The sequence below is a fragment of the Choristoneura fumiferana genome, chromosome 15 (genome assembly GCF_025370935.1).
Source record: "Choristoneura fumiferana chromosome 15, NRCan_CFum_1, whole genome shotgun sequence".
Taxonomy (NCBI): Eukaryota; Metazoa; Arthropoda; class Insecta; order Lepidoptera; family Tortricidae; genus Choristoneura; species Choristoneura fumiferana.
Genome location: NC_133486.1, coordinates 12742957 through 12755268, shown reverse-complemented (window position 1 = coordinate 12755268; position 12312 = coordinate 12742957). Strand labels below are relative to the sequence as shown.

General features: G+C 37.6%; 1 protein-coding gene across 8 annotated transcripts in view; it reads right to left on the bottom strand.

Moving 5' to 3' along the window:
- The window catches only part of brat (tripartite motif-containing protein brain tumor), a 603590-nt gene that overhangs the window by 99720 nt on the left and 491558 nt on the right, over positions 1–12312 (bottom strand). For all 8 annotated transcript variants that reach the window (XM_074098345.1, XM_074098342.1, XM_074098341.1 and 5 more), the window contains one exon: positions 1866–1941. The gene's annotated coding sequence lies outside the window, so the exon portion shown is untranslated. The remainder of the gene's footprint in view (positions 1–1865; positions 1942–12312) is intronic.

Here is a 12312-nt window from a genome sequence, read left to right as displayed (position 1 = left end):
TTCTCAGAATTTAACCGAATCAATTGGAGTTTTTTTTATTATTTAATTTTTATATTTCGCGAAGAAAACCAATTTCATCGTCACAAGGCAGATTTTTTCCCATTAACCTTAGTCATTCTCTAAGAATTATCCCAAAATTGGTATCGTAATAAAACCTGAGTAAACATAAAAAGTTCATTATTAAGAATTACAATGGCCGAAGAAATGGATATTCCATGTCGAGACATAATACAATAGATTAATTTTGTCCAAACAACGATTTATTAACCTCCTGCAGCGAAATGATTTTCTTTTTCGGTTTGAGATATATACAGAAATAAATACACATTCTTAGAGTGAAATGACTTCAACAATCCACTTCAGCTTCTCTTTGTTACTAAAAAGTTCAGATAGCGAGAAGTAAGATAATAATTTCAGATTGGTAGCAATTTGTAGAAACTGCATGTTTGGTCCCAGACAGCAGCAGCAACAGCAGGCAACCTCGCACTTGGGAATATCTAGAATAGCGTTGGCGCCACAATTGTCTAATATAAAGTCTTACACCAAAGTTACTAAGAACCCTCGTTTTTATCTAGCACCTAGTGTAGATAAAATGTCACTGTTAAAATAACTTGTTGATAAACATATTGTTTTTCATAAGCTTTTTGCTGACTTTATCGTCCCATTTCGATATAAATAGGTACTTATTAAATTTTAAGCGCATTATTTCTCATTCTATAATATAATTCAGCGCATTTTTATAATTCGGTGAAATTCAACTTGCGACATTTAAAAACAACATAATCTCAGAGGAATTTGCTGTGTTCTCTGTCTTATGTATTTGTGAATTTATATTTAGACATACTTACATGCAATTTATTTGTACAGTACGATTATCTCCACTTTGATACTCAGCAATTCTACAATTAATGAAATCAAGATTTGGTCATGGCTGCGCCAACGTCAAGGGGCTCCCGGATTAATAGCTTGATAGACAAGGTAAAAAGCCTGATAGTAAAGAACAAAACAAATACTAATTTGTTTGTAATTTACCTTTACGATTTAAACCGAGACATCCCAAGTGTCAAAGTGGAAATAATCGTAGTATATTTATCTAGATATATTAGTTTATTATTTGGGTAGTGGGCCCTGTAACAGGAGCAAAAAATTCATCTTGAGCTAATTTAGTTCAACTTTTGAACATGAAACTAACGTGAGACTCACTCATATTAAATGAGCTGAATGTCGAGCTAAACGACACGTACGTTACGAACGTAGTTTAGCAAAAAGGTTCCAACACACAACAATTAATTTCTTAATTTTGGATCTACTTACATTAAGCGAATTTTAAGAATAAAATGACAGTGCTTTGGATCCTTTTTGCTAAACTACGTCCATTTAAGACGTAAGTTACCTATCCGTTATAATATTGTATTATGTTTTTTATTATAGTTTGAAGTTTAATTGGACGAGCAATGTATTGCTGTGCGATATTCGTCATTTTGTTACGCGACAGGCGATGTAATTTAGGCTATTGGATGCGCTACATTGAAAATAGCATTTAATTTGTTGGAAATAAACATAATGATAAAATAACTTATTTTTTGAAAGTTGCAGAACTAAAGTAGTTCCATTTGAGTACCTAGCAGAACCTGTGTTATATTGATTTTAGGTTTATTATTAGCCACCAATATGTAATATTTAATAACGAAATCCAACAAGGCCTTCAACAAGATGGAGCGACGACCTGGTTAAGATCGCGGGATCGCGGTGGATGCGTAAAGCACAAGATCGGTCTGAGTGGAGAGCCTTAGGCCTTTGTCCAGCAGTGGACGTCTTTCGGCTGACATGATGATGATGATGATGATGAATAACGAAATACTCACGTTTCGATATCGTTTGTTCGATATCTAATGCATGATCGGTGACCGCGACGCGTCCGTCGACGCCGCTCGGGAAAATCTGTAACAAAACGTAAATTATAATTATGTTATTATGTTATATCACTAAACGTGCTATATTTCACACTGGCAACGAATAAACGTTACGCTATTCAAAAACAGAACGGTAGAACTTCAGTTGGGACTTACAAAACGTCGGCCTTGGTCTTAAAAAAAACTCAGGTAGCAACAAGCAAGACGTGATCCGAGAAGGACCGCTCAACAAACTAAGCTTTGCTGTTAATAGTGGCGCTGTCATCGTAAGTGGACGTAAGTTCAGTATGAGGTTAGCTTTAGTTTCTTGTTTGACTGAGTGCTGACACAAGTTTGTTTTGTTTATTGAATTGCTTTTATATAGAGCTAGGTTATAGGATAGAGGGTATTAGGTTTTGTGTGGGAGTGAGGGTAACTTTGTCTTTATGATACGGTCGATCGAGCCTACCTTACCAGGCCGTTTTATATAAAAAAGGCCGTTTTATATAAAAAAAAAAAACAAAAGATCTACTTGCTTATTATGCTTACATTCCTTAAACGCACGACATATGTGAACAGATAAAACACAACAAGAGCACACTAATTACTGTAACTCGAATCTACAAAACATTTTCTCTATTCTTGTCGACATTATTAAAATTTGCCAGGTATTTCAGAAATATCTCCATAAAAGACAAGAGAAGGTCGCGTTATCGTCGTTTGGACTTAATTATCGCCCACACAATAATTTCTAAAGCATTAAAACATACAGCTATCCCTTTCCCGAACGTTGGATCTCTTTATGCAAAACAAGGGCGACACGCGTACGTTTAACACGCAGCTATTTTGAAATTCGAACGATTTCATTAACCAAATGCCTACAAATACATTAACGGCAAATGTATTGGACGATCTAATTTGTGAATGTCTTTGGAATTAAGCCGTAACGTTTGTATTGTTTGTTCGAATGTGGAATAATAATTTTGTTTTTTCGCCAGTAGTTATTTCATGCCAGTGAGGAAGCTCGATTCCGGTTAAGCTTATTCTATTTAGCTTTTTTGTTTTGTTGAATATCTACAGGTTCAGACGGGATTAAAGGAGTCTTGCCACCAAGATGAAAATTAAACAAGCCGCCGACAGAAATATGTACATACCAAACCAAACGAATATTCTATGGGTATACACACATTATGCTTTTCTGGAATCCCGAAATTCAAGTTAAGAAACGAAAGTTTGCGTTTCCAAAGCGCGCGTTCCTCCTAACATTATTAAGTATGCTTATACACAAAATCATACAAAAGCTTCCGAATCTTTTTTAACTATATTAAGGGAGATCTAAACTTCGATGTTTACTTTGCAATACAGATGTTGGGAAACGTATCAATTTCTTGATAAATTCACATCAAAGGCTTTGGGGGCGAGGTTGCAAATTCGTTGGCACAAATTTTAGAAGGCTTATGCAACGGTTTGGGGAACTGCTAACTAAGCGGATATATTATCCGCCATTTTTGCGAGGGTAAGGGACAAGCGTGTTGTACACCAGCATTTTCACCGTGAGCTTTAGAATTTTTTTGTTATTTTGCCAACAGTGAATTTTACAGGCTGTTTTATGGAAGTTATTATTCTAGAGGCTAATTTAGGTCCTAAATTACAATCTGATTGTATTTTAGAACGAGCACCATTAAAGCTAGATATGAATATAGGTAGGAAGCTCACAATGTTTCTAATATAATAGTAAATAAGAAATGCAACGGTCGTAGGTAGGTAAATGTAAATCACAGACTGTCCATGTTATATCAAAAATGAAGCCAATAACGTCTATTTTAAAATGGTCGGAATTTTGTTTTTAGCGCCACAGAAAAATTTCCTCTAACACCTAAAGCAATATATTCGGCGAAACTCCAGTTTCGAACGAAAAATAAATCCATAAAAGTCGGCACGTTCACTCCCTTCATGAATGGAGATAAAGCTGGCCACACACGACAGAGCAAGCCGTTAATCCCAGTTACGTAATGCTCGAAGGTGAATGGATTTATCTCGGCTATTTTTAAAGTAAATAGCGACTTTGTTGATATACGGAGGCGGATGATTAATAACGTTACACTAGGATGAAATAAATTGAGTCTAGCTCAATAAGGATGGATTCATTTTGACCCTGTCCCGTTCACGTTGTAATTTAAACCATCCCGTACAGTCGAAGCACAAAACAAAAAACACGACGACGAAAATGTCGCTACCGATGAGACGCCTGGCTGGATTGAACAGACGACTTGAGACGACGTTGTCAAGCTAGTCTTCAAATCGCGGTAGGGATAACACTATCCGGAAGTGAAACTGAATCAAACACTAATGCTGTGGAGTCAACCTCTCCAAAGGTCGGAAGAAACCTGCACTAGATTGAGAAGCACTGTAAAGCTCCGGTTCCACCAGAGATATGCAAGGATGTGTTGCGAGGAATATGTTTTTCGTGAACCAATAGCAATGCTTTGCTTCATTTACCCATCCTCGCTCCGCTCAGTTGTTTCCACCAGAGATGTGCAGTGCCAGGATGGATAAATGAAGCGTTTTTATTGGTTAATGAAAAACACATTCCTCGCACATCTCTGGTGGAAACGCTGCTTAAGAAGCGTTCTCTCGATACTATACCTACTACAAAGTCATCCACAAATCACGACACCATTCCACGACAAACGAAATCGACTGATGTAATAACAACGCTGTACCGGTGCATATAAAAGATCCCACAAATTTACCGCACTCATCAAATTGTCCGGTTGCCAAATTAATTGCAGAACATTATGTTCCTCGTGTTATTTAATTAACAATTTATTCGATGGCTACCCTGCATTTGTAATTAAGCTCGTATCGTTTTACGTTGAATTCGTTTACGCTCGCCCTTTACCCATTTCATTTTGGACCAATAGGCTGGGTGAATACAGAGTATTGGACAACGTAAGGTCTTTGATGTGGAAATACGTGCTCTTTGCAAGCAATGCTTGCACGTTATCTAACGAGGGTTTCTGTATCGTAGGGTCCGTTTGACAACTAAGATATTTGCATCACGTTTGTGATTGGTGAAATAACTAAATGAGGAGCCAACCATAAGCAAGATAACGTCTAACGGTCTTGTCGATACTAGAATCATCTAGAGATATTTCGCCTGTTAAGAAACTCTCACTGCATCTGATCGGTAATCAGGTCAATCAAGGTAACCATGATTTTTTCTAAGCAGTCTCAAATCCTGAAGTGCGCTTGTTAAGTTATAACGTACGAAACATCTGTCTTTGGATCTGTATATTCTCTTTAGACCTTATCAATATCTATTGAGTAACGCAACCTAATAAAATAACGCACAACCTGAGGCCGTATTTTGTAACGCGATTGCATTCACCATTTCTATCTACCCTGAGGGCTTATTGTCTAACACACTTATCACAATCGTTCTCTCTATGTCTTTCTGTCACACAGTATAAGATGAGGGTAGAAAAGAGATGGTGAATGCGATCGCGAACGTAAGAGCGTTAGAAATTACGGCCCGATTAGGATCACTGCAGTGGGGAAAACAATTATGATTCCGAGTGTGTTAGTGTTACACAATAAGGCTTTTAGAGACTTGAAATTAGTCAAACATGAAGGCATGTTTCATAGAGGAAGGATTCGAGATGAGATAGCCACTGGATAGGGAACTGACCTGTTTTATATTTCCCACTATGCAACGCTTCGCGTATATAAGTACAGACCCAAGCCATTACTGCAATGGCTTGGGTACAACAAACGCTTCGCTTGGAATCAGTTCGAGACGCGTTGATCAATAAGCGAACTCATGGGATTTGACTAGTGCTTTCAATTTTTCACCAATAAGATACTTGGTTTCGCATTGCATACATATCTCGCTGTTCTCATGGCAACATCTCATTTGTCACTGGCTGTTCCCAAACAAAGTTAGAAGGATAAAGCAAACGGCCCAGGCGGGGCCTCTCCTAACTCGGACCGTCAACACCAACTCTTAACTCGCTGGAGCTAATGAATTATTAGAGTGCACAAACTGTTATACTTGTCAAGTGTGTCTCGGGGGCTTGCTTTGTAATCGACCTTGGCGATGCGTCCTTCTTACTAGTATAATTACACACGACACGGGACACGATTAGCCTGCAGGGACTACAACTTGCAAAGTTTTAAGGCAATATCATCATCATACACCCCCAAAATTATATTGCTTGCTAGAAAGATTGGGCTACGTGTTTGCCTACTGCTACGTCAACTCAGGCGGGATTGCGCATTGCGCAAACTTGGGTTAGTTTCAAGTTAACTATTAGCCCAGGGTTAAAATATAAGAAATTTTCATCCCTCACCTAGAGTTAACGATTTTTTTTTAACCCAGACAAGCAGTAAAAAGATAAGAACTTAAAAACTCCACCCAAGCTTTTCCTTACTCTCTTTTTATGTGATCGTATGTAGATTAGGTGAGGACCATGCCTCAGTAATATATCTGCTAGCTGTTCCGGACGTAACTATTTTAAGTTGTCAACTATGTCGTGTCGTGTGGCCAACCTACGGGGCACCCTTAAATATTTGCACATCCATTTAGCTAGTGAAGTTTGTTTCATTAGTATTATGTTGTTAGTCCCAAGACAAGAGTTTACTTCTGATTGGCCAAACTTCAGTGCTAAAGTTAAGTGTTAGGGCGGTTGTTTCTAAGGGGATTAATGTCACTCCAGAACGCTTGCGTTGCTAGAATAGAATAGACGTTTACTTTGATAGAGAATTTCATCCGCTTAGATAATCCTTCAATCGACAGGTGCGTTCAAGTTGTGATAAAGGTCTGAACTAAAAATATGCCGAGAAATTGTTGTGGAAACATGAAAAGCACGAACGAGGTATAAAGAATCTTTTAAACCTATTCACACTTCCAGGAATAGTATATTTATACGGAAGTATATTGTAATGGATGATGTACTTAGATAAATATTTAAAGGAGCTATGAGGTTTTTATTTGGCACGCCAAATTAGCAAAAGAAATAGAGAAGCAGCCACATTTGCTATCATAAATCCTAGCAAGTTCGCACCATATCATTGACTAAGGAAATTAAAACTGTCCAGGGGCATGGACAAGTGGTAACAGGTATTTAGTCTCGATTACTGAGAAAAAAAAATTATAAAAGGTAATATTATATTAGCTAAATAAATATCATGGGACACTTGACACCAATTGACCTAGTCCCAAACTAAGCAAAGCTTGTACTATGAGTACCTACTCGACAGCGGATAAACATACTTATATAGATAAATACAAAGTTAAATACATATTAAGCATCCAAGACCCGAAAACAAACATTCGTATTATTCATACAAATATCTGCCCCGGCCGGGAATCGACCCCGGGACCTCAAGCTTCGTAGTCAGGTTCGCTAATCACTTGGCCATCCGGTCTTTAACTATATCACATGTCGCAGAAGATGAACATGAACACGTTGAAGTAGATTTAAGTGCCGTAAATCTTAAGAGGAATAGATTACAGCCACAACATACTATGAGTAAAGTAAACAATAAACTATACGATTGTGTCCTTTAACTAAAGTTGCAATTTGAATACAACTAAGGCGTTGAACTTGAAATAGATGTTTTAAAATAGAATTACTAAGAAAGAAGCAAAGCAAAATGCAAACAGGTCAGTACTTACTTAAAAAAGCCAACATCTGTAATACCTAAGATTAATCTAAGTTATAATCCAAATACAGTGGGTAAAAACCATGAAAAAACTTCAAAGGATACTGAAATCGTTATAAGCTCTATAGCAATCACCCCAACACTCACATCACATTTCCCATAATTTGTACATCATTATTCCCCATACGACAAAGACGCATAACCAATAAAGGGGCAATTTCCTATCCAAAGGCTTTGAGGGAATCGACGAATCGCGTCCCAATACGCGGTGAATCAACGTCTAACCACACTTTAACAATTGTGAAAAAAGTTGAAATGAAAGAAAAAGGAAACCTTTCAGAAAAGAAAGCACTCAAGCTAAAGGATGGAAATAGGAGAGGCAGTAATTACTTTTTATGGCAGGATGTGACTGAATGTGCTCGTGTGTTTCGATTCCATCTTGACACAGTATTCACTTGGTTAGACGAATTTTTTGGAATGGATGAAAGAAATGTTGCCTTTTTAGAGATGGTTTTATAAATGTAGCCCGCTCTAGCAATGACTGAAAGTCTTTGTTATAATATAATTTGAGAGACGTAAGGGATTACTCCACAAAGACTCCACAAAGACTCTTCAGCATCCTACTTAACTAGGCTTCAAAAGATATAGTTTTATACCTTCTTTTTTGCTTTTCTGAGAGACTCCTTCGGATATCAAACTTCGAAAACCCTAACTCCGCCAGAAATTTCGCATGAGGAGATATGATTAAAGACCAGTTCGTCATTTGAGTTGGGAAGTCACTAAGAACATATCGTTAGGCATTCGAAGTCGCTGGTCTATGAATATAATTGGCCGCCGTCAAAGTTTTGTTAAGAATTAAAGGGGAAAGTTTACTTTGATGTCGGTCTAGTTTTAGGGCCATACTTTGTATTGTGCGACCCGTTTTGTGAGATTTAAGGGTCGTCTGCCGGGGTATTTATAAGGCTATGCATAATTTTAGTTGCTTTATACTAAGCAGGCGTCTCTAGTACGTAACCCGGGAAAACTAATCGAGGACTTCTATTTCAAGGCATATTTCAGCATGAGAGGGTTATAATGAGTTAGAAATATTAAGTGTAGATGCTGGTATCCCAATAGCAAGCCTACATATTATTGCCCAGAGAATTTAATGCTATATAGTCTTTTGTTTTGCTACAAATGTGGAAGTTATTCTAACGCGAGATATGTGCATTCACGTCTGTAATAGGTCACGTTATTCTTAGTTTTATCTCTTGTCTGACAACGATTCTCAAAATATCCTAATGTTACATAGAACAGCTTAGACATGCCTATTGCCCAATCGACGTTCATAAATGTAAACGTAATCCTTTCCCGATTTATCCCGTGAAACGTTTTCAGTAATACCTTATTGAGGCGGAAAAAGGTCTCGATGTCATTCGTTGTCAGTTGCGGATCCGGTAATCAAATCAATAGTATCAAGATCACGTCACTTCCTTGTTGCACAGATTTGGCTTTTCTACATCGTTCTCAGCTAATATTTGTAACTGAACCTGCAATAAATGGCTTTCGATAATTCTAAGAAAAAACCGGCCAAGAGCGTGTCGGACACGAAAAAAATCAAGTAATATTATGTGCGTTATAACACAATTAAAACACTTACTACAGTCTTAAAATCTACTACCAGAAAAAGAGCGTATCTTCACGGCACTTACGTTCTTTTGTTGAGAAGCGCAGTTTTTCGGCAATAACTCAAAAAACAATTTTCGTTGAAAGTATTTATTAAGCGTAACCTTTCTATATTTTTGATATATTTTTTGGACAAACGGTTTACAAGATAGAGGGGGAGGAGGGGGACACAATTTTTGCTACTTTGGGAGCGATTATTTCCGGAAATCTTCACTTAATCAAAAAAGTTTTGGAGAAACCTTACTATCTTTTCAAAAGAGCTGTCGAACTATGTGCCACACGTTGATGCAAGTAATTTTTTTTTTCAATTTCTGTTACGTATATGGAGTGCCCCCCCCCCTATAATTTTTTTTTTGTAATTTAACTACAAAACTAAATAGCGGCTTTGACAAGACATCTGTGCTTCTTTTGGCTCCGGAACCCTAAAAAAGCTACTTGGGAGAACGTAAGACAGAAAATCAGATCAACTATTAGAAATATGCGATATGTTCATGTAGACATCTATGCATTCATGATTGTGAACATATAATTAGGATCTTATATCAAGAATTTCTGTTACAAAGGTCTTTTTAGAGTTCCGTAGCCAAAATGGCAAAAATGAAACCCTTATAGTTTCGCTATGTCTGTCTGTCTGTCCGTCCGCGGCTTTGCTCAGGGATTATCAATGCTAGAAAGCTGTAATTTTGCACGAATATTATATGCAAACTATGCCGACAAAATGGTATAATAAAAAACTAAAAAAAGATTTTTTAGAGTACCTCCGATAGACGTAAAGTGGGGGTGATTTTTTTTTCTCATCCAATCTTGTAGTGTAGGGTATCGTTGGATAGGTCTTTTAAAACCATTAGGGGTTGCTAAAACGATTTTTAGATTCAGTGATGTCTTTGCAAAATATTCAACTTTAAAGTGCAAATTTTCATTAAACGCCCCCCCCCCCTCTAAAATCTAAACGGGTGGGTGGAAAAAAATTGAAAAATTCAGGATGGTAGTAAGTATATCAAACTTACAAGGAAAACTATAACGGTTAAGTTTCTTGCGAATTATTAGTAGTTTAAGAAGTAAGAAGCAGCCTAAGGTATAAAATATACCTAAACTTGGAATATTCCGTATCAAAATCCTTAGAAAAATATTACTTAATTTTTTCGTAATGGCTACGGAACCCTATTTCGGGCGTGTCCGACACGCTCTTGGCCGGTTTTTACTTTCTCACTTTGGTCGACTATCGCCGTCGCGGTCACATTCCATCGGTCATATTTGAGGTTTCCAATTAAGAGGCTTCGCACCTTAATGGTGGTCAATTATCAGAACTATTTCAGCTTTTAATCTGTTGGGCAAACCCTTCAGAGCCCTGTTTCAACAAAATTATCACGTCAAAACAAACTCGCCAACTTGTCCCTTTATTTTCATAATGAATACCCTTCATTCGACTCAACTTTATCGCAGAGACATCTGTTGATTTTCTTTGTTAAACTCCCGCCTTTGTTCTTGGATTAAATTAAGCAAGTTTCCGACTTATTACTCGGTAGATAAGGTCGCATGTCCTATTTAATGGCGCGTAGTAATGAAGGTATTGTTTGAACTAGAGGGCGCCCCTATCGCCACACATGTGCAGTACACGGCTTCATAACCACTTGTATCCTCGCGTGTTTACAAAGATGTATTTGCGTGTGCCTAGATTTCAATTAGGTTACTTTGTACCTTAACGCGCTCGTGTTAGGGGCGTGTTTTGTTTTGGAATCTTCCGATTTATAATGGTATTTCAGTTTAGGATGTTAAAATTCAATGGATTATGTAAATATGGGTTCAGCCCGTAATGGAACGATATATTTGTATAATTGACGTTCTGTTCTGTGAAATGAAGCTGAGGGACCTTCAAGTTTCAAATAGATGAAGAGAAATGCCTCCTCATGTTTTGAACCGTTTCAATACCATTTGCATTTGTTACGGTTGGATTAATATAGATGGGATATTTCACAATTCATTTAAAACTTTCATAAGCTTTCTAGAAAATTCTTCGAGATATGTATTTATTTGATAAAGCCGCTTCCAACCGAAGCAACTGGAGATCTATGGAGCAGGTCTATGTTCAACAGTGGACATCCTACGCCTTATACGATGATGACATTAAAGTGAAACAGATATAATATTTTTGTTCATTACTCAGAAGCTGAAGACATCTAGACAGCCATTATAAAAGTTTGATATCCTTGAGGAAATTATTATATCTGACGTTGCAGGCACAGATATAGATTATACTAGATTACGCAAATGCAGCTACTTCGCGTGTCCGAACCCCGACCAAACGTCGGGGTTGGCCCCATACAAAGACTGACCGCTAACTGACTAATCATGACTAGTGACTGACTCGAGCACCAAGCATGGCGCGGGCGGGCGGGCTTCGCATTTGAATCGATTTTGCGCGGACATCACGGAATTCACATCGCTAATTCGCCCTTGAGACGTCACAGTAGATATAAAAAAGTGACACGGTTGGTTTTCATACAGATTGAGGTGTTTGCGTCATCTAGTGTAATCTATATCTGTGGTTGCAGGCTAAGTTTCGGAGTCAAACTAGTAACTTAAGTCATTAATAGATCGTGATCAAGTTTTATATCGACTACTCCAACTAAAGTGCTCGTATCTAGAATGGCAATCGGCATTGGTAGAACATCTTCAAAATCAGAGATTTCTATGATCATATCATAAGGAGAGATCGGCAGCTGTAAAAATACTTACTTTAGTGGCAGGAATGCTTCTATTGGGCGTTAGCATGTCAAACCTTAGATCTAATTCTACTATATATTTATCAAAGAAAATGTTAACAACTTAATTCATTCACTCAAAGGTTGAACGGTGTGCACATGTATCCTCAACGTTTGTCAATTGTTTTTATATCTTTATTTATATACAACCAGCTGTTTCCCGCGACTCCGTCCGCGTAGTATTGTTTATCGCTATCCTGCGCGGGAAGTATGCCATTTTCCAGGATAAAAAACTATCCTATGTATGTCCCGGGACTCAAGCTACCTGTATACCGAATTTCATCTAAATCGGTTCAGCGGTTTAGACGTGATTGAGATTTATAAAT